This window comes from Herpailurus yagouaroundi, unplaced genomic scaffold, assembly GCF_014898765.1.
Source record: "Herpailurus yagouaroundi ecotype Mexico unplaced genomic scaffold, PumYag 211, whole genome shotgun sequence".
In the NCBI taxonomy this organism is placed as follows: Eukaryota; Metazoa; Chordata; class Mammalia; order Carnivora; family Felidae; genus Herpailurus; species Herpailurus yagouaroundi.
The window spans coordinates 428,265-450,562 of NW_024412442.1; the positions used below are offsets into that span (position 1 = coordinate 428,265).

Below are 22,298 nucleotides of genomic sequence, written 5' to 3' on the forward strand. Positions count from 1 at the left end.
TATTGAGAGAGAGAGTGAGTGCATAAGCGTGGAAGGGGCAGAGAGAGAGAGAGGGAGAGAGAATCCCAAGTAGGCTCCACACCCCCATCATAGATCCTGATGTGGGGCTCAGACCCACAAGGCATGTGATCATGACCTGAGCGGAAACCAAGAGCCAGACAGTTAACTGACTGAGCCACCCAGGTGCCCCCCTATGCTGTGTGTTTGCACCAGACTTCTGGAATCCTTGTTCTAGCAGAGATACCAAGAAATGTCAGCACCATTAGAGGGGAAAAACGGCTTTCAGTGGATTAACCCAATTTTCTGGTCTCTTCTATGAAAAGCAGTAGTAACTAGGCTTAATCCTACTTGGGCTGTGTAAGCACACTTACAGTTCTTTTAATTATCATAACTGAAGACGTAATGGGCTTCACTAGTGGGATATCAATTTAGAATTATTTACTATGCATATTGTATCAACTCTGATCCTATTTTGTACTTCAGCAAATATAGAGAATATATTATATAATAAATACAAGTTTATTTATCTAATGGGAACAGCTCTTTTACAAGTTTCATGTGAATTGGTTATATCTGTATTTAAGAACATTTAAATTTTTAGAGAAAATATATAATTGCTCTTGTCAGTTTTAACAGTGTTTGACAGAATAGCCATAACTCTTGTTTTTAATGGGTATAATTTTATCTCCTCCTTCTAAAATGGAAAGGTTCTGAGTTCGTATTTCTTTATGATGCATTTATATGATATTACTTTTGACAAATGTTATAAATCTGTTTTTGTAAGAGTCTTTTGCATTTCTGGTGTTTATTTTGATGACTTTAAATTGTGTTTATTTAAACTATCTCTTGAATGGATTGAACAGAATATAAGTACTTATTAATACCTACCAATTTTTGAAAGACAGAAAAGGACTTTTTTTCCTCAAATGAAATAAGGGTATAAAATTGAATCATGCTATAAGTAGAAAGGATTAACTTCAGGAATTACTGCTGCTCATATAAGTTATTTTGATCTCTAATTAATTTGGGATTGCTCCCTCAATTACATGAAATATCAATTATGCCATATGTGATCTATGGTTTATGACATGTGTTTTAAACTTTATATATGTGCATAAACTGGAGTAAATAGTGTAATTTTAGATGTTTTTTTCCTATAAAAATTGTCGTCTTGAATTGGCAAAAAATTCCTTGAATTATTAAGCCACATTCTAAAAGCATTACTAAATATTAAAGGGATATTATTTACTGGTTTATAAACCTTCAAATGATTCCAAGAGTAAAGACTGAAGCAAAGAAACATGTAAGTGGTAATTTATGAACATAAGGTCAAAGGACTCAGATGAGTATGGTATTGTAGACTGCTTTTTAGTATTCTTATTTGACTGGAGATGGTTTTCTGAAATCCGAAAATAAAAAAGAGGCTTAGGTCACGAAGAGCTCAAATGTAGGACTACAGTTTTTTTTTTCTTTAGGTGTGTAGTTCCATTCCATGCAAACTTTTACTGTTGAAGTCAAAGAAAACACTAGTTTATCTTGTGTCCTGTGTTTTTCCTGCAATGGCAATATGGCTCTGTTACACTTAGATACACTTTATGGAACTAACAGACTTCAGGTTGTTGAAGGTGAACAAACTTGCTTGATCTCAGCAGTTATAAAAACAGAACTAGAAAAGGACTTTGTGTTTTCCACTCGGCAACTTTTCTATTTAGAGTTGGGATCCTATCACCACTTATTGAATTCCACAAAATGACTTAGAGACAGAGTTGTCAGGGGATTCTTTCTGTTTCTAAAATGGTTAAGAGGGGCGCCTGGGTGGCTCAGGTGGTTAAGCATCTGACTTCGGCACAGGTCCTGCGATGGGCTCAGTGCTGACAGCTCAGAGCCTGAAGCCTGCTTCGGATTCTGTGTCTCCCTCTCTCTCTGCTCTTCCCCCACTTGCTCTGTCTCTCTCTGTCTCTCTCTCTCTAAAAAAAATAAACATTAAAAAAATTTTAGTTTAAAGTGGTTAAGAGCTCTTAGCAGCCATGTGACCTTGGATAATCTCCCAAGACCTCAGTCTGTCCACCTGTAAAATGAGGAATAATTACAAGGAAAATAGAAAGGTTAGATTGATTCTTGTATAGTTGGCTTAGAATTGCAGTTATCCATATGAAATCAAGGTTTTATATACATGTAAAATGGACAAATGCATAAAGATATACAAACATATGTATCTGGGTTTTTGCATAGTTCTGGAAAGGCCTACCAGTAAGGAAATGACCATTGTAGTAACTACCCCGAGAGTCGCTAACTTGTTTTCTAAATCTATTGCTTTCCTCCTACCAGGACCCAGGGGTGCCTAGAGAAATGAATGATTTCAGGACTGGGATACAGAAAGTGTAAGATAAACCTGGAATATTTTGCGCTAAAAAACAAAAAGAAACACAAAAACAGAACTTCCTTTAAATCTTAAATGTTTCAAAAGGTAGTTGAAATATCTCTTAAGGAAGGCATAATGTGATCTTTTAAGCCATTTTGTTTACAGGGTAAGTGCACTAATAATACTTTTTGTTATAGTGAAAATTATTTCGTCTGTACACTTGCATTTTAGTGTTCACTGAATCCACTCATCTGACTGGCTATTGACTGTTGGAAGGACAAGGACGATATATATCTTTTGTACTTTGTTCTGAATTACCTGATCTATGAGAGCAAAGTGACACAGATGGCAAAGATGGGCTATGGTCCTTGTTTTCTTTCCCTTTTCAGAAATCTTCTTTCTGGGAGCATCTCCTTCACATGTGCAGATACCTCACATGTCTCCTTAAGGGTTTCCTGCTACTGTCCTTCAGAAATAGATTGTATTGTGTCAGAACTTAACCTTGGGATGAATTTGCCTCACAAAAGTACCCTTATATCATTGCTTGTCAGCTTGGCTTCATTGTTGTAAATATCTTGTGATATTAGTCTCCCTGAGAACCATATGACCATGAAGGTAGCCTCATCTTATCTCTTTGGGAGGCCTATGTATTTTAATTGGTATTCCTAAGAAGTTAAAAGAATGAAGCACTAATGGCGTAATTTCAGGAAAATTTCAGGCTGAGATGAGAGAAGTAATTCTCATTATACTTTCCAAACTATACCACATCAGTGTTGGTTTATTCTTCTTGCTTATAATATTGCTCCTGCCAAGGTCGCCTTCTATTTGTGATGACAAGTAAATAAAATCATATCACTATAGTCTTATTGGGTCTATTGAAAAAAGAAAGGAAGAGGAGGTTATGAATGACTTTTCCATACTCTATTTAAACATTTTTAGTCTCTTGTGTTTGAAAATAATGTATTCTAGTAGAGATGACACACTTCTCCTTACCTTTCTTGGCACCCTTAAAATAGTGAATTTTAATAGTCTCCTGTATATCTTTAGACAGTTGGATCTAAGAGCTTGCTTATGTGAGTCTTTCTGTGTGCATAGTTGTGAACCTACTAATAGATACACGAGGGCAGGCCAAAGTATGGAGTAGAGAGAAACTAAAAGCGTTGGCAGCTTTATCAAAAGAAATTGCTTCTATCTTTCATTGATTTTGAAATATTATTAAGTATGTATTTGATGAATATGTTCTAGGAATGTCGAAAGGAAGACAGTGGCTGCTCGTTCTCTTACTCATTTACCTCCTTATTTTCTCATTCTGCCAGATGCAAGAGGCCCTTGGTACTGTCAGCAGTGTGCTCCCATGACGAGAGCTTTCGTGAAAAATAAGGGAAAATAAAAAAAATGTATATATGGAAAACAACACAGCAGAAATTGTAGCTAATGTATAGCTAAATTAAACTGAATAATATATGACACTTATCCCACCTTAAGTGACAATTGGGCCTTGTTATTATTTGGTTCAGAAACATTGATTCTTTTTTTCTGAAAAAAAGGAAAGAAAAATAAGCTTAATAGAATTTTACAAAGGAGAATCTTGTAGAACTTCAGTTTACATTTTTAAATAAATAAAGTTTGGTTTCCTTAAGAGTTTTGAGATTATGAGAGCAAATACAAATTAAAAATAAGAAGCTTACTTCTCCTAACTGAAAATTAAAGAAGAGACTTCCCACTGCCTCCCTTTTCCTAGAGCATTTACTTTAGAAAACTTGTAATATTGAGGTCTTTCTTGGTCGCTTTGAAATGTATGTTAATTTTTTTAAGCAGATAAATAAATGTCTTACCAGCTGTACAACCCAGGAATATCTTTCTCGAGGACCTGGGAGCCAGCCCCTTGAAATGTAACCATCAGGGAAGATAGAGCACCAGTTATTGTGGGAGATAGGAGCCTGACTCTGGCAGTGTCTAACTGCGCAATGTAATGCTACTTCTTGTCATAAAGATATGAGTTTATTTTTCCTTTGGACAAAGACAGTTAGCAAACACAGAGTACCACCCCAATTACCAGGTGAATTTAGGATGAACTTGTGTGACAGGTGATCCTATCTAGTCCTCTTACTTGAGGACTGGTTATGGGGTTTTGTTTTTATTTTTGAGAATATGTATATAATGGGTGTTTCTATTGGCTATATAAAAGGGTGAAACTTCTTTCTGCCTTTTACAATCTCTTAGCAGATTTCCTGTGATGTGTATCACATTATGCTTTAATGCTAATGCTTATTTGATAGTAAAATTGTCTTTGTTCTCTTCTACCTTTGCAGAAAGATTTTCTGGTTTGGGAGGAGACTTGTTTTTTATTTAAAAAATTTTTTTAATGTTTATTCATTTTTGAGAGACAAAGACAGAGTGCAAATGGGGGAGGGGCAGAGAGAGGGAGACACAGAATCCCAAGCAGGCTCCAGGCTCTGAGCTGTCGGCACAGATCCTGATGTGGGGCTTGAACTCACGAACTGCAAGATCATGACCTGAGCTGCAGTCAGATACTTAGCCAACTGAGCTACCCCGGTGCCCTGAGGTTTGTTTTTTAAATTCTATTTCTCCAACAGTGTTTTGGATAAAAGCCTTTAAAGTGTTAGCATTTAGCACTGTTTGGTTTTAGATGCTTCATGGGCAGTATTTGCAAGGTCACCTAACTAGTAAATTATGAAACCAGGATTTGAAGCCAGGCATAATGAATAGCCTGCATATACATTTCACAAGAAGCTGTACTGCCTACCTATGCAAAACATGGGTAGGTTCTAGTACATCATTTTAGTCAGAATTCTCATCAAGATGGTAACTACTTTGTTAGGTTATTTAGGCATAATGTAATGGTTGGGATTTCCATTTGCCTTACTAATTTTGAAAGAAAAACTCCGTAAGTGTGAATTACTTTGATCTGTTGGCCAGCAATTTGGGATTTCAGGTAACTTTTAATTATGTAGTGCTTTATATCAGTACTAGCCTTTAAGTTGGTGAAGAAATGATGAGAACATTGACAAAATACCCATTACCTTCATTTGAATGTAAATTCTAATCTAATTCTCTGTTGGGCTCCTGAAATCTTTTAGATTTTTTCTTTTTATTATGCATGAAATAGCCTATTTTCATTTCCTTGTAGTCAGCATTTTCTAGAAAAATATTTTGAAACTTGTCTGTCAGACAGATGTTAGGAAAAATCAGGCCCCGGGATTTGCTGAATCACATAGTGGGCTTGCTAATAAGACTCCAAACCCACTGGTAGAATTCTGATTTAGGGTGAATAAGAGGCCCACGCCACCCCTGACGGGGTAAGGTTTGAATGTAGGATGTTGGAAAATATCGCTTGCTTCCTCTAGGTTTTATTTTCCATCTGTATGGGTTGCATGTTGTGGAAGGAGTTGAGGTGAATGTCGTGATTTCTAAAATCTTGGTTAGTGGTGGCAGGGATGGGGAGTGGAAGTGGTTGGTTGTACTCATGTGGAAAGAGAACCTTTAAAAATCAGTGAGTTAGCTGCCATTTTGTGTTCCCATGTGAGCTCACCTAATCTCAGCTGGTCTACCTGAGATCTCCTGAGCGCCAGCCCTAGTCCCCCACATGGTCCTATTTCTGTTCCAAGATGAAATAAACTATCATGAGCAATAAACTATCATGAGTTTGGGGAAACTTGGCAAACTGCAAGCACAAGTGCATGTTGGTGGGAAAAGAACTGTTAGCTGACAGAAGGTGGTTCATAGAAAGGCTATAGTAGATGATAACAAATTTCAGTTCTCTTTCAAGAAGTTAGTGGTAAACAGTATCTCTAGCATTGAAGAAATGAATATGTTCACAAACCAGGGAACAGTGATCCACTTCAACAACCCTAAGTCCAGGCTTCCCTGGCAGCAAACACTTTGTCTGTTACAAAGGCCACCCTGAGACCAAACAGCTGACAGAAGTGCTACCCAAGATCTTAAACCAACGTGGTACAGCAAGTCTGACTAGTTTAGGAAGAATCTGTGGATGGAAAAGCACCACTCACTACCAGAGGGGATGATGATGAAGTTCCAGATCTTGTGGAAAATTTTGATGAAGCTTCCAAGAAGGAAACAAACTGAGTTGAGTCAACTTCTGAAGAAAATAAAACTTGAAGAAGTTACTGGGAGCTGCTATTTTTTATTATGAGTGCTTTTTAAAAATTTTTTCATGGTTATGCTAAAATCTAGATCTTTAATATTTTAAGCCCAAGCTCCTTGGACACTGCCACTCTTTTCAGTTTTTGCTTATACACAATTCATTCTTTGCAGCTAATTAAGCTAAAGAAGCCTGGGAATAAACTTTGAAACAAGGTTAATAAAGTTTTTGCCTAGTTAAAAAAAAAAAAAAAGAGTTAACACATCAAAATCCCAGGCAACAAAAGCTAAAATAAAAACATGAGACTATACTAAAGAGCTTCTGCACAGCAAAGGAAATAATATATTGAAAAGGCAACCTACAAAATAGGAGGAACAATTTTTTTTTAATTTCAAATATAAAATTTTAAAGGTTATTTATTAATTTTGAGAGAGAGAGAGAGGTACAAATAGGGGAGAGGTAGAGTGAGAGAGAGAATGCCAAGCAGGCTCTGCACTGTGTCAGCACAGATGTAGGGCTCGATCCCACAAACCATGAGATCATGAACTGAGCTGAAACCAAGAGTCAGAGGCTTAATCACCTGAGCCACCCAGGTTCCCTTGGGAGGAACTAATTTATACTAACCTGTGATGAGGGGTTAATGTCCAAAATATGTATAAAGAACTCATAACTTTATAGCAAAAACAAACAAACAAACAAAATAACAAAACTCCAAAAAGTCCCAAATAATACAATTAAAAAACGGGCAAAGCACCCAAATAGATATTTTTCCAGAGATGATCTACAAATGGCCAATATATATAAAAGGTGCTCAACATCATTACTCATCATGGAAATCAAATCAAAGCCATATTGAGATATTCTTTTACACGTGTACTGTTAGGATGGTTGTAATAAAAACAAAACAAAACAAAACAAAAAAAAAACACGAGATAACAGATACTGGAGAGGATGTAGAGAAAAGGAAATTCCCTTTTCCTTCCTTCCTTCCTTCCTTCCTTCCTTCCTTCCTTCCTTCCTTCCTTCCTTCCTTCCTTTCTTTCTTTCTTAGCAGGGTAGGACAGAGGGAGAGGGAGAGAATCTCAAGTAGTCTTCATGCCCAGCCTGGAGCCTAATGCAGGACTCAATCTCATGACTGTGAGATCATGACTGGAGCCGAAATCAAGAGTCAGACACTCCACCAACTGAGCCACTGAGATGCCCCTAGAAAAGGAAATTCTTAATACACTTTTGGAAGGAACATAAAATCATACAGTCATATGGAAAACAGTATGAAGATTCCTCAAAAAATTGAAAATAAACTTCTATGTAATCTAGTAATCCCACACCTGACTATATTTCTGAAGAAATGAAATAAGTATCTCAAAGAGATATCTGCATACCCATATTCATTGCATCATTATTCACAATAGCCAAGATATGGAAACAGCTAAGTGTTCATCAGTGGATGAATGGATAAAGAAAATGTGACATGTATACACAATGGAATATGAATCAGCCACAAAAAGGAGGAAGTCCTGCCACTTGTAGAACATGGATGAATCTGGAGAGCATTATGCTAAGTGAAATAAGCCAGAGAGAGAAAGATGTGGAATTTAAAAAAAAAATCTCATTACACAGAAACAGATAATAGAAAGGTGGTTCTCAGGGGCCGGAGAGGAGAAAATAGGTTGATGTAGATCAAAGGGTACAAATTTTCAGTTATTAGAAAAATAAAAGTTCTGAGGATCTGTATGGCATGGTGACTAGAGTTAATAATATGGTGTCATGTGCTTGAAATTGCTGAGAGATCTTAAGTGTTCGTACCACATATACACAAAAAAGAGCTAATTATGTGAAGTGATAGATATTTTAATTATCTTGATCTTGTTAATTGTTCTAAAGTATATATGTACATCTAATCATCATGTACAATTCAAATATTATGTTTGTTAGTTATTCCTCAATAAGTTAAACAGACCAATTGTGAAGAATAGAAATGAAATGGTCATCTGATTGGTGGGTGCTCCCCCTAGCTCTTTCTGTGTTTAGCATCTTGTTACAACAGAATATTATTCAGAAATCAGTCTTTTGTCTATTTCCAAAATAATGACTGATGTTTTTCCTTATCCTTTATATTTCAGCTTCTTCCTTGGGAAATGTTTTAGAGAAGTTTGGTTTCCTTACCTCCACTCCAAAATATGTTTCTTCCCCTACGATTATTTTCTAAAATATCACCACATTATTTTCCACTTCTAGCAATAATAAATCTAGCTAGCACAATATAGACTATTTACAGTCAGTTGCCATTATTTGAGGTACTTATGTCTGTAAAGTCTTCACAAACACTAAAATAGCAAATACTGACCCGTGGTTCCTAGGTTCCTGTGATCTGCCTTTGGTCACACATTTTTATCAACTGAGTAACACACACCCTGTTTTATGTATGTTTTTGTTGACAAACATCTTATTTAGTATGTATTGTTAATGCAATTAACATTGAACTCATGGCCAGTAACACTCTCATACCTGAATAAAGCTTATGTCACTCTCGTATTTTTCCTTAAGGCACATCACAGACTTTTTGTGTTTAAGAACACTGGACAGCATTCCAGCATGACCCACTCTAAACAGCAAAATTAGCAATGAAAAGCACAAAATGAGAAAAAACATGGCATTGAGGAGAACGGGAAACGGACACCTGTTTACAGGATGGAGCTATCTTTGTACTATATCTGACTCTTCTTTGGTCTCCTACATGAATGGTGCTCATTGAGGTGAAAGTTAGAGTTAGTCTGAGAATGAGTGTAGACACAGGAGGGCAAGTGGTGAGAAGGGGGAGGTGAACTTTGTCCTTCTGTCCCAGCAAGTATTCCTGTGAACTGAAGCTGATTGGAGGATAATGATATGAAATCACATAAGACACTTGTACAAAAGTTGTATCTCCTGGAATTTTCTTGTATTGCTACATCCTGTGGAGATCCTGTTACCAATATCTGTGCAAAAACATGCTGGTCGGGAAGAATAGTAGAGGCTCACACACTTCTATGGCTTTTTCTTGCAAGTGGCACAACCAGTCCTGGCAAAGGCAACATGCAGGCTCCACTTCTGGGGTCACCTTGGTACCCTGTACCCTTTAGACATGCCCAAGTTTTAGTGGTCATTATTTCCCTTCTGCTGACAGTGACTTGCATCTCTTATTGAAACCACCTTTCTTCCACTCTTGGTCCACGTGGCTCTACTATGGTTAATGTCAACTCACTTGCCCCTAATTTTAACACAGTCATGTGACCCAGACTTTGCTAACTGGAGCACCAACATCTTACTGACAGATGTATAAACTCAGACATTCCCAGAATTATTTTTTTCAAAAACTAAACTTTTTTTAAGCTAAATTTGCTAGGTTCGTGGAATATATAATTGAAATTCTTTTGTACTTTTTGTCCTATTGTGGGGAGATTCTGTCTTATAAAAAAGTTATTGCAGAGAAAATCAGAGAAGGTAGGGAGATAGATGCTTAATGACCTCTGAGCACCTGGACTGTGCTTTAACTGAATCTGAATGTGAGGTTATAATTTTTTTTTGTTAGTTTCTGTCACTTTCAACCCCCAAAATCCTAAATAATAATTGTGACAATGCTACAACTATAAGAATAAAAGTCAGCAATCAAGACAATTTTGGTTATGCCAATTCATCATAAAGCAGAATTAACTTAATGGTAGTTGACAAAAAGAACTTTGTGAGTAATCTTTATGAAGTATTTTAAAATGTGCAATAGAACTTAGCTTACAAGGGAGAGGGAGACCTAGGAGATCTGATAATAATAGAGAAAAGCACAAGTGTTTCTATAATTTTTACCTCCAGAGAAAGACCTGGTGTGTTACACCTGTGTTGTTTGTTTATAATAGTATCCATAGCTCTTATCAAAATGCTAGGGAACAGGATAAACCTTCAATAAATGTTTGATGAAGGAGCACCTTGAATGAATGAGGCCTGGGAATATTGCCAAATACCTAGGAAATTGAAAAGGAAGGAATGGATTATTGTAAAGAAACAGAACTCAAGAATTAATGTCATATTTTTCAGAGAGAGAGAGAGAGAGAGAGAGTGAGAGAGAGAGAGAGAGAGAGAGTTCCTCTACGTTATATAGTATGATGTAAAAGCTCAGAGAGGTCACATAAAACAAAATTAAACCACACATTTATTGTGTTACTATGTCCTGTGTAATGTTAAATATTCTAGGGTAATTTTTATGGGATGGTGGGAAAGGATAGTTTAATATGGATTTATTAGAGGGGAAAGCAGAGTTAATTTGGTTAATTAATTATTTTATTCTATAATAAAATCTAATAAAAGCTATGCCTCAGAAAGAAATATTGTAAGAGTCTATATCAGTATCAAATAAAAGCATATCCAGACCGATAAGGAGAGATTTTATTCAAAAAGGATGTCACACTATGGAGAACACTCTGATTTCAGAGATCTGCAAGCATATCAGAATCAAACAGAAAAGTCTTTTCTTTTATAGAGAGAAGTAAGCAGGACTAGTGGAAACTTTGAAGGGGACATTGGCAAGTGAGGGAGAATGAGCAGATAGCATCTTGGGTTTGGTCTGGCAGTAAATGTGTCTCCCTGTGATGAGCAGATTCTTTGTACTGGAGGTCAGGGGGCATGTTTTGCCTTTAAACCCTTGCTTCGCCCCAGGAGCTTGGGGAGAGCCATATTCAGGGACCTGTTGGGAAGACAGAAGACTGACTAAACTTAGGTCAGATAAAGCAGGGGATAAGGGACAGGCAGTTGTGAACACGTGGTCATTAGTTGGAGTAATAGAAAGTGTGAGAAATGTCTTGAATTATTGCAGTGCAAAATGATATTTCCAAGGAATATATAGAAATTCTGCAGAGTAGGTGAACATGAACTGATGAGCCAGAGCAGTGGGAATTTATAAACTTGTCCAAGTTAGAATCTAAAGGGAAGGGCTGATATTATTCATATGAAGAACTATGATTGGAAAAGTAAAATGTTTCATATTTATGCTCAGATTAGTTAAGATATTTCCTCAAACTTCTCACTTAGTAATGACATGAAAGGTGGGATTTGAGATACCCTAAAAGTAGCCGGTATTTTAGGCAGGTGAATTAGAAATTAGTATGGTATGAGGTATTGTGAGTACTTTCAAAACCATAGACATGATGGTCATTATTCAGTAAGTCACCAAAACATGTCAAAATAGGAAGTTCTGGTATGCAAGAATAAACAAACAGAACCAGCAAATTAATAATAAACTGATGCTCAAGTGAATATCCTGTGTATATTTTTGCATATATCCTGTCAGAGTAAAGAGTACTAAGTTTTGTGTGACCTGCACACATTATAATTTTATATAATTATAATATAATAATAATAATAGCAATGATATGGGATAATAATTAAGACTTATACATATGCAAACAGCATAATATGTGAGGCACATTCTAAGCCCTTTATATATGTAATGTTCAATTTTTACAGTCATCCAATGAGGTAGGACTTTTTTTTAAATTTCACTTTTATAAGAACAGGAACCCTAAACAGGCTGAATATATGGTCAAAGGTCATACTTTGCTCTTACCTATTATTAGGTATCAATGGAGCAGGGGAAAGATACCAATGGATGTTCTACCTTTTGTAGGTGTGTGTGAAAACACTTAAGTTCTACTCTTTTAGCAAATTTTAATCATATATCATTACCAATTATAGTTGTCATGTTATACATGAGATGCTCAGACTGTATATTGCAAGTTCGTACCCTTTACCAACATCTCCTGTTTTCCCCATCCCTCAGCTGCTGGCAACTACCATTCTACCCTCTATCTATGGGTTTGACTTTTACCTTTTTATATTTGACATATAAGTGATGCCATGTAGTATTTGTTTTTCTCTGTCTGGCTGATTTCTCTTAGCATAACGGTCTCTAGATTAATCCGTGTTGTTGCAAATGCCATGACTTCCTTCTTTTTAAGGCAAAATGACATTCCAATACACATGTATATGTGCGTGCGCGCACACACACACACACACACACACACACACACACACACCATATCTTTATCCAATCCAGTTATCCACTGACAGACACTTAGGTTGTTTCCATAACTTGCTTATTTGTGAATTATTCTGCAGGGAACATAGAAGTACAAGCAGGATTCTACACATTCTATGTTTTCATTTTCATTCAGTTCAGAATCCTTTCTAACTCTTTGAGTTAATGATTTCATTTCCATGAGATATATACCCAGAAGTGGGATCAATGTGTAAAAAACAATCTATTTTTAATTTCTTAAGAAAGCTCCACACTGTTTTTCCTAGTGGCTATATCACTTTATATTCCCATCAAGACTATATAATGGTTCTTTTGCTCCACATCCTTACTGGCATTGTCTCTGGTCTGTTTGGTAACAGCCTCCTTGTCAGTGTTTTGGAGGAGTTTGAGTTGGATTGGCATTAATTCTTTAAATGGTTGATAGAATTCACCAATGAAGCCATTTGGTCTTGGACTTTTCTTTGTTGGGAAATTTTTGATTACTGAATTAATCTACTTACTGGTAATTGTTCTGTTCAGGTTTTTTATTTCTTCATCATTTGGTCCTGGGAAGTATAATGTTTCTAGGAATTTATCCATTTCTTTTAGGTTATCTAATTTGTGTATAATTGTTCATAGTAATTTATTACGATCTGTACTATTTCTGTAATGTTTCCTCTTTGATTTCTGACTTTATGTATGTGAAGCCTCTCTTTTTTGCTAATTAATCTAGCTAAAAGTTTGCCAATTCTGTTTATCTTTCCAAAAAACCAGCTCTTAGTTTCATTGATCTTTTCTATTTTTCTTTTTGTAGTCTCTGTTTTGTTTATTTCTGCTTTGACCTTTTGTTATTTCTATCCTTCTACTGACTTTGGGACTTAGTCTGTCCCTTTTCTATTCTAGTTCCTTGAAGCATAATGTTACGTCGTTTATTTGAGAACTTTGTTTTTTGCTTAATGTAAGCATTTATCTCTCTAGTATTCTTTCCTTTAATTTTGCTACATCCATAAGTTTTGGTGTGTTGTGCTTCCATTTTCTTTTGTCTCAAGATACAGTTTTAAAAATTTCTTCTTGACCTTTTGGTTGTTTAGGAGCATGTTGTCTAATCTCCACATATTTGTGAATATTCTAGTTTTTCCCTGTAATTTATTTCTGTTGTCATATTCATTGGTCATAAAAGATGCTTGATATGATTTCAATCTTATTACACGTATGGAGACTTACTTTGTGGCATAATGTGTGTTCTATCCTGGAAAATGTTCTATGTGTGCTTGAGAATAATGTGTGTTCCATTGCTGTTGGATGGAATGTTCTGTATGTGTCTGTTAGGTATACCTGGTCTAATGTGTAGTTTAAGTTCAGTTTTTTTCTTAATATTTTCTGTCTGGTTGAGCTCTCCACTGCTGAAAGTGGGGTATTGAAGTTTCTTACTATTATTGTATTACTGTCTACTTCTCTCTACAGATCTGTTAATATTTGCTTTATATATTTAGGTGCTGCTATGTTTGGTGCATAAATATTACAGTTGTTATGACCTTTGAATTCATCCCTTTATCATTATATAACTTTATTTGCTTCTTATTACACTTATTGGCTTAAAGTCTGTTTTGTCTCATATAAGGATAGCTATCCTTGGTTTCTTTTGGTTTCCATTTGCATGGAATATCTTCTTCCATCCTTTTACTTTCAATCTTTGTGTGTCCTTAAAGTGAAAGTGAATCTCTTGTAAATTGCATATATTTGGGTCTTATGTTTTCATCTATTCAGCCATTCTGTGTCTTTAGATTGGAGAGTTTCATCCAGTTATATTTACATTGTTTGTCTAAGGGTACATAACTACTCTGGCCTTTTTGTTCATTGTTCTCTGGCTTTTTTATAGTTTCTTTGTTCCTTTATACTTCTCTTGCTCTCTTTCTTTGTGTTTTGATGATATTATGTCACAGTATGCTGTGATTGTTTTCTCTTGATCTTTTGTGTATCTGCTATAGGTTTTTGTTTTGTGTTTACTATAAGGTTTTCACAAAACATCTTATAGTTTTATAAGAGTGTATGTCAAGCTACTATCATTTCCAATACATACAAAAGTTTTGCAGTTTGACATTCCCCTATCCTACATGTTATGTTTTTGATGTCACAATTTATATCTTTTTATATTGTGTATCACTTAAGAAGTTATTGTAGTTATAGTTATTGTTAATACTTTTGTCTTTTAACATTTTTATAAGGGTAAAATCACCAAGTGATTTACCTACCATCCCACAGTATTATAGCATTCTGAATTTAATTATATTTATCTTTTTCTTGTGAGTTTTAAAGTTTCATATGCTTTCCTGCTACTAATTGTTATTAATGTCCTAATTGTTAATTAATGTCCTAATGTACGAATTGTTATTAATGTACTAATGTCCTTTTGTTTAGCTTGAAGAAGTCCCTTTAACATTTCTCGTAAGGCTGGTCTAGAGGTGATGAACTCCTTCAACTTTTGTTTATCTGGGAAGCTTTTTATCTCTTCTTGAAATTTTAAAGAGAACATTGCTGAGTAAAGTTTCTTGGTCAGCAGATATTTTCTTGCAGCACTTTGAATATATCATCTTACTCCCTCGTGGTCTGTAAGATTTCTTCTGAAAAATCCACTGATGATGTTATAGGAATTCCCTTGTATATAAGTAGTTGCTTTTCTCTTGGTGCTTCTAAGATATTTGATTTTTCTTTAAATTCTAACAATTTAATTAAAAAGCACTTAATGTGGGTATCTTTGTTTTTATCCTATTTGATACTCTGGGCTTCCTAGATCTGGATGTCTCTTTATTCCTTTAGGTTAGGGAAATTTTCAGCCATTTTTTCTTTGAAAAAACATCCTGCCCCTTTCTCTGTCTCTTCTCATTTTGGGATCCCTATAATGAGTATATTGACAGTATCCCATAAACCTTTAAGTCATCTTCACTCTTTTTCACTCTTTTTTATTAGTTTGTTTTTGCTTCTCTGATTGAATGAATTCCACTATCTTGTCTTCAAGTTTGCTATTTCTTCTGATTAATCAAATCTGTCATTGAACCTCTCTGTTGAATTATTCAATTCAGTTAATAATATCTTCCTCAGCTCTGTGATTTTCTGGTAGTACCTTTTAAATATTTTCTCTTTGTTGAAATTCTCACTTTGTTCATACATTGTTTTCCTGAATTTCTTTATAACCATACTTTGAACTCTCTAATGGGTAAATCCCTTATCTCTATTTCATTAAGATTGATTTATGGAAATGTGTCTTATTTTTTGTTTGTAACATATTCTCCTACTTTATTTTCCTTGATTGTCTATTTTGGTTTCTGCACGTTAGCCACATCTCCCAGTCTTTAAAGATTGGTTTTGTGTAGGCAAGTGCCTTATCAATCAGTGTGACCAGAGTTCCTGGTTGCCTCTCAAACTCTTGTTATTTCAGTGCTGCCATATTTGTTCCTAGTGGCTCTAGTAGTTGAGTGTGTGTCGAGACATGCCAGTGTCCCTAAGGGGAGACTTGAAGTCAGCACCTAGATGCAGGCTGAGTAGAAGTTGGGTTGTCAGACAGAAGTGGGGAGAGTGTGAAACTGGGAGATTGACATTTTTGCCTGTTCTCTTGACCTGAGGCCTGGTGTATAGTTGTGAGCCACAGCAGCTTTTCAGCTGTTTCTTTGTTTGTCATAGTCTTGGGGGACTCATGAATAGAAGCCCCATTTATTATCAGATATAGGTGATTTGGGGGTCTATCCCTTGGGTGGGAGCCATAAAGTTTGAGATGTTAGATGTCCCAAAGTCTTTGCTCCTCAGGGAGAAGCTGAGAGTTGGGGTTCTCACCTGACTTTACAGCTATGTGCTGGGATATAATTTGTGGTGAGAGTTTGTCTCAGCCTTTCCTATCCGTTTTGATACTGGTATTTTCTCAGTCACCTGTGTAAATGAGTCACTCAACTAGATTCTGGATTTCTCTCAGAGGGAATTACTCTGTATACAGATGTATATTTGAGCCATTCACAGGAGAAGGGAAAATCAGGAGCTTCCTTTGTCACCATCATTTTTGAGATGTAGTCTTTGCAGATAGCTTTTGAACTTTTTTGGAGCAAGATTTGAAGCCAATTCAGTAATTGCCATAGGATGTTGTTTGTACTGAAATTGCTATCATAATCAATATTAACCTATTGTATATCTAAATTTGTAATCATATTTTAGCATTTCCTCTTCCATTAATTATCGTCTTAAATTTTTCTGTGTACCAGGACACTATTTAGCTATTTCCTTCATTAGTACATTTTATAAATTTTGGCTAACTTTTTATTTGTGTGAGAGTCAGGTTTCAACTATTTTGAAAACTATCAGCAAATATTGACCAGGTTTATTTCTTTTGACCTCTCTTTATGAATCCATCACCCTCTTCAGCATATACATTTTTCTTTAGATGAAGTAAAAACTATAATCCAGATATAGCTGAGTTTATAGGCCTAGGAGATATTCTTCTACCTGACTCTAAATATTAATTTAATTAGTTCAATTCACATGTGTTGTTGTCAACTGCGAGTTGTGGGGATGTCCAGGCTGGGTTAAAGGAGTCCAGTCGGGCCTGGGATATGTGACCTGAGAGAAGAGTGGGTCACAAGCATGGAGGGGTGAGTTGTAAGTACAACAGCTGACATGTGTTCTGTGAAGCGTAATTTCCAGGTATGATTATCAGGTAAGGATGACAGCCTATGACTGTAAAACTAAGAAGATAACCATACCTACTCCCTCAAAAAGTCATGAAATAAGCCAAGACCAAGGCACCAACTGCCTGTGTAATTTTCTCACTTACGAGGTAATCTTCAAATACTAGCACAATGCAGTATTATAACACTAGTCAGGTACTTCATTAATGATGATGAACTGTGACAGGCTGCAGATGGATTCACAGTAAAAGCAATAGCAGCATATTGCTTTCCCAGTTTTAATTTAGCAGCAGGATGGGGAAAAGCTGCTTTTGACACTGTACAGGCCTGTGGGCCACGTGGAATAATGTAATGATACTCTATGTCCACAAAGAACATTCACATCACTAGTACACATGAATTCTCAGTGCCGGCATCACTTCAACCCTGTAGTTGTCTTCATGACCCAGGTTCATTTTCTTGCTCCTGAAATTATTCTCCTCATTAGAACTGCTTTTGGATCCCTCAGCACCTGCATTTCAGTGAATATGTTATAAATATAGAAGAGTACACATGTATAAATAGGTATGTATGTATGCATGCAAAGACAAAAAATGTACGTGTGCATGCATATATGTATAGAATGGCTTTAATGAGATGCAATACACACACCACAAAATTCACCCACTTAAAGTGTACAATTCAGTGATTTTTAGTATATTCACAGAGTTGTGCAGCTATCAGAATATGGTTATTTTTAAAATTTCCTTTGACTTTTGTCAGGTTCTGGAGTATGGAAACTGGATATAAATCTGGGAAAAATGAAAATTAACAGCAGCAGTACTAACAATCATAGTTTGAGTCTGACTGGTACCTTCAAATATATCACCTTATTTAAGCATCCAACAACTATACAAGATAGGTATTAATTCAATTTAAAATGAAAATCACTGGTGCAAAAAGGTAAAATACTGTATCTGAGGTTAAAATAATTGTCCTATACTAAATGAAATAAGTAAGACCGAGAAATACAAATATCATATTATTTAACTCATGTGGAATCCAAAATAAAAACAAAAAGAAATTAAAAAGCAGGAAGCATATTCAGAACTTTAGAGATAACAAACTGATGGTTGCCAGAGGGAGGGAAGTGGGGGGAGGGCAAAATGGGTGAAGGGGTGTGGAAGTTATGGCAGGAATAAATCATGGGGATAAAAGGCACAGGGAATACATTCGATGATACTGTGATGGATGGCAGCTACATTTGTGGTGAGCACAGCACATAGAGTTGTTGCATCACTATGTTGTACACCTGAATGTCACATTGTGTGTGAACTAGAAAAAAAACTTGGCAAAACCAATATTTGATCTGATGTCACTGTACTGGTATAATTCCTTATCCTGCTAACCCCATGAATGTATTCACTTTATGTGGTATAACTCACTCTCTGGAATTTATTAGCCTAGTATTTCCATCAGTGTAATGCCTTCTGGCTTTCCTTATTACTTTGTGCATAACTTGTTCAGTTGATCATTTAGTTTTGTTTTGAATGATAGCTATTCTGCTTTTACTTCCACACATAATCTAAAATGTCTCACTTTATTTTGACTGTTTTCTAAAAACAAACATGTGTCTCAGAGGACAGAGCTTTACCCAGGGAAGGTGGGAGGAGGCAAGGTGAGCGGATGGGAAGGGGTCATCTGAGGTAAAGCCCTGAAGTGCTGGCAGTTGTGTGTGAGTTAGAAGATGGCAGGCTTCACACACCTAGTGTGCTGGAGGAATTGTGAAAAGCAAGAAGAGCATATGCTCGTGGCTTTTGCCGTTATCACAGTGTTAACCATGCCCACATCCCCTCTCACTAAGCCTGGAAAAAAATCTGCCTGAAAGTTCTTTAGCATCCATTCCTCTCTACCTGTTTGATATTACACTCGATAATTTTGTTTGGCTTCTCTGTCTCTACCTTGCTTCATCTACTGAAACTTCCTCTCCTGCAGTTGTCCACTCCCACCCTATGAATAACTCTCATTTTCTGATTATTATGCATAAATAGAATGTGCAACTACTTAGAAAGGGCCATGCTCTGCTAAGGAGACTCAGGTCATTATGATGGACAGCCTATTAGTTTGAAAACAAAATTATACCTTTTTATATTTGTATTTGTTTTAGTTTTATTTACATTTATTTATTTATAATCCCTGATTTATTTTAAATTGGATATAATATGAAAAATCTGTAAGAGCTCTCATGTAATACAACAAGAAGTCAAAGTTTAAAATTTTTTTTTTTTCAACGTTTATTTATTTTTTTGGGGACAGAGAGAGACAGAGCATGAACGGGGGAGGGGCAGAGAGAGAGGGACACACAGAATCGGAAACAGGCTCCAGGCTCCGAGCCATCAGCCCAGAGCCTGACGCGGGGCTCGAACTCACGGACCGCGAGATCGTGACCTGGCTGAAGTCGGACGCTTAACCGACTGCGCCACCCAGGCGCCCCGAAGTCAAAGTTTAAAATGCTGAGAAACACTGGCCTTTTTTTGGTTTTTAAATGTTTAAATGTTTATTTATTTTTGAGAGAGATTGAGAGAGAGCCAGCGAGCATGAGCAGGGGCAGAGCAGAGAGAGAGGGAGACACAAAATCTGAAGCAGACTCTAGGCATCTGACTGTCAGCACAGTGCCCGATGCGGGGCTTAAACTCACGGAGTGTGAGATCATGACCTGAGTTGAAGTTGGATGCTTAACCAACTGAGCCACCCAGGTGCCCAACACTGACCTTTTTGACAGGCTTATCTTGAGAACAAGAGAGGGTTTTTATTGTGTAGAATTTTGGGCGAGAAAAGATGAATAATGTTTCAGGGCCTTCCGTTCCTTTCGTTAGTACTAGTCTGCTCCTCTTTCTTCCCTTGAGATCTTTTCATTGTTAGGCCATGGAAATAGCCTTATGTACTTTGTGCCGATGATGATTGCACCTTCTTTGTGTAGTCAGGTATATTGGTATTTGATGATACTAAGACCCCAAACAGTAGGAGCATATAGTCTTGAAACTCATATCCTGGAAATTCGATGTGTTTAAGCACCTACGGAGGAGACCATGAGGTATAAATCCATGAAGGATAGTCTTGTGAAGATCTTTATCTTCAGGGAAAATAAGGTAGACTGGCTTGATGTAAGAAGGATGAGCCCATGCAACAGAGAACCAGTAACTTTAAATAGAACAGTGTATACTAAATAGTTTATACTTCAGATCCAATGCCTCAATTCCCTAATGTGGCAAAAACATTTCCCAGAGCCATGAAGAAAGAAAAATATACTTATAGCAAGATTTATTTCACCAGAATATTGTTTGCTCTTTGGAGCATCTGATAGTATAATTTGATCAAAGTGCAGTGTGTAGGAGATATTCCTTACTTCAGGGAGGGGACTGTTGGAGGTCATTGAAAGAGAGAAGGGCATTGGATGGAGATCCTGGTGTTAAGAGTAAGGGACAAGGCCATCAACAGATCAGTGGCCTAGGAACCTAGGGACCCAAAAGGTCGACCTTAGGAGCAGAAGTGTATCACAGACACACTGTACTCTGAGCATGGAAAGAGAATAGGGCAGAACCTTTCACACATTAGCAGTGGCAGATGATGGTCTCTCCACCCCTTGAGTTAAAGAGGCCATGCAGGAGTGTCAGCAGGGGCAGGAAAGGTGGGGGAAGACAAGAGGGATAGGCCCACCATCATCCTCAACCAGTAAAAGAACACACAAAGAATTTGTTATGCAGAGAAATGAAGGGAGTAGCAATAAAGAAAGTAGATTGGTTGATTGATTGATTGATTGATTGATTGAATAGCCATTCATTTAGATGAGAAAAAAAATATGGTACGTTGTTACACTGATAAGAATAATCTGGTCAAGAAGAAAAACCTGTTTATATAGTAGAGCAACGTCAGAGTGGATGGAGTATAGCACATAAGTAGAAGTTCATAAGTAGGAACATCAACAAGTCTTCCATTATACCAGGAAGGAAGGCAGAGCAACATGGACATCTGTGTGAGAGGTCCCTGGGAACTTTGGAAACCTATTGGGAGTAGAGGCCCCACAATGCTGTAAGTGGGGGTCAAACCTAGAAAATATAATCTGGTTACTGTTGTCGTACATCATCCATCTATCCATCCATCCATCCATCCATCCAAGAAACTAAAAAGGGAATTATAGAAGAGCCATAGGAAAAGCAAGTGTCTTTATTACAGAAGGACATTGTTATTTTAATTTTATATCTATATTTTTTCACTATGAATGTTTTAAGTATCTCCCTTTAAATGATAAATATAATAAATACCCTTTGAAAGGGTATTTATTGTGCAATACAAATTTAGGTGTTGTGTCAGTATCTTTTAGCTGAACAAAATTGGGGGTGGTGATAAAAAGTCCAGTAGAAGAAAGTAGCAGATTTGTGGATATCTCTATATTATCTATTATCTATCTATCTATCTATCTATCTATCATCTATTGTCTATCATCTATCATCTACCTATCATGTATTTATATATCTATTTATCATCTATCTATTGATTGATCAATTGATTGATCCTCTTCCCCACCAAGGTTGAACTGTCTTCAGTCTCCTTTGTTCTTGATTTTATTGTTTGTTGGCTATATAAATTTCATCTCAGATATCGAATTAAAACCATTGAGCCAAAAAAGACAAAAATCCATCTACCTAAGGCTACAAGTGCAAACTTGTAGTTACTTTCCTCCCCTATTTATTAAGAATACTTTTAAAAAGCAATGTATAGGGGCGCCTGGGTGGCGCAGTCGGTTAAGCGTCCGACTTCAGCCAGGTCACGATCTCGCGGTCCGTGAGTTCGAGCCCCGCGTCGGGCTCTGGGCTGATGGCTCAGAGCCTGGAGCCTGTTTCCGATTCTGTGTGTCCCTCTCTCTCTGCCCCTCCCCCGTTCATGCTCTGTCTCTCTCTGTCCCAAAAATAAATAAACGTTGAAAAAAAAATTTATAAAAAAATAAAAAATAAAAAGCAATGTATAGCAGTTATTTGTCACACTGTTTCTCTTCTTTCTAACCACCCTTTCCCTTACACCTGCATATAAAGCCAACAGGTCAGACAACAGACCTATTTCCTATCT

The 22,298-nt window shown here is 36.5% G+C and overlaps 1 pseudogene; it reads left to right on the forward strand.

Moving 5' to 3' along the window:
- The first annotated feature begins 5,929 nt into the window (after positions 1-5,929).
- On the forward strand, positions 5,930-6,760 carry LOC121016524 (transcription factor BTF3-like; annotated as a pseudogene).
- The last annotated feature ends 15,538 nt before the right edge of the window (positions 6,761-22,298 follow it).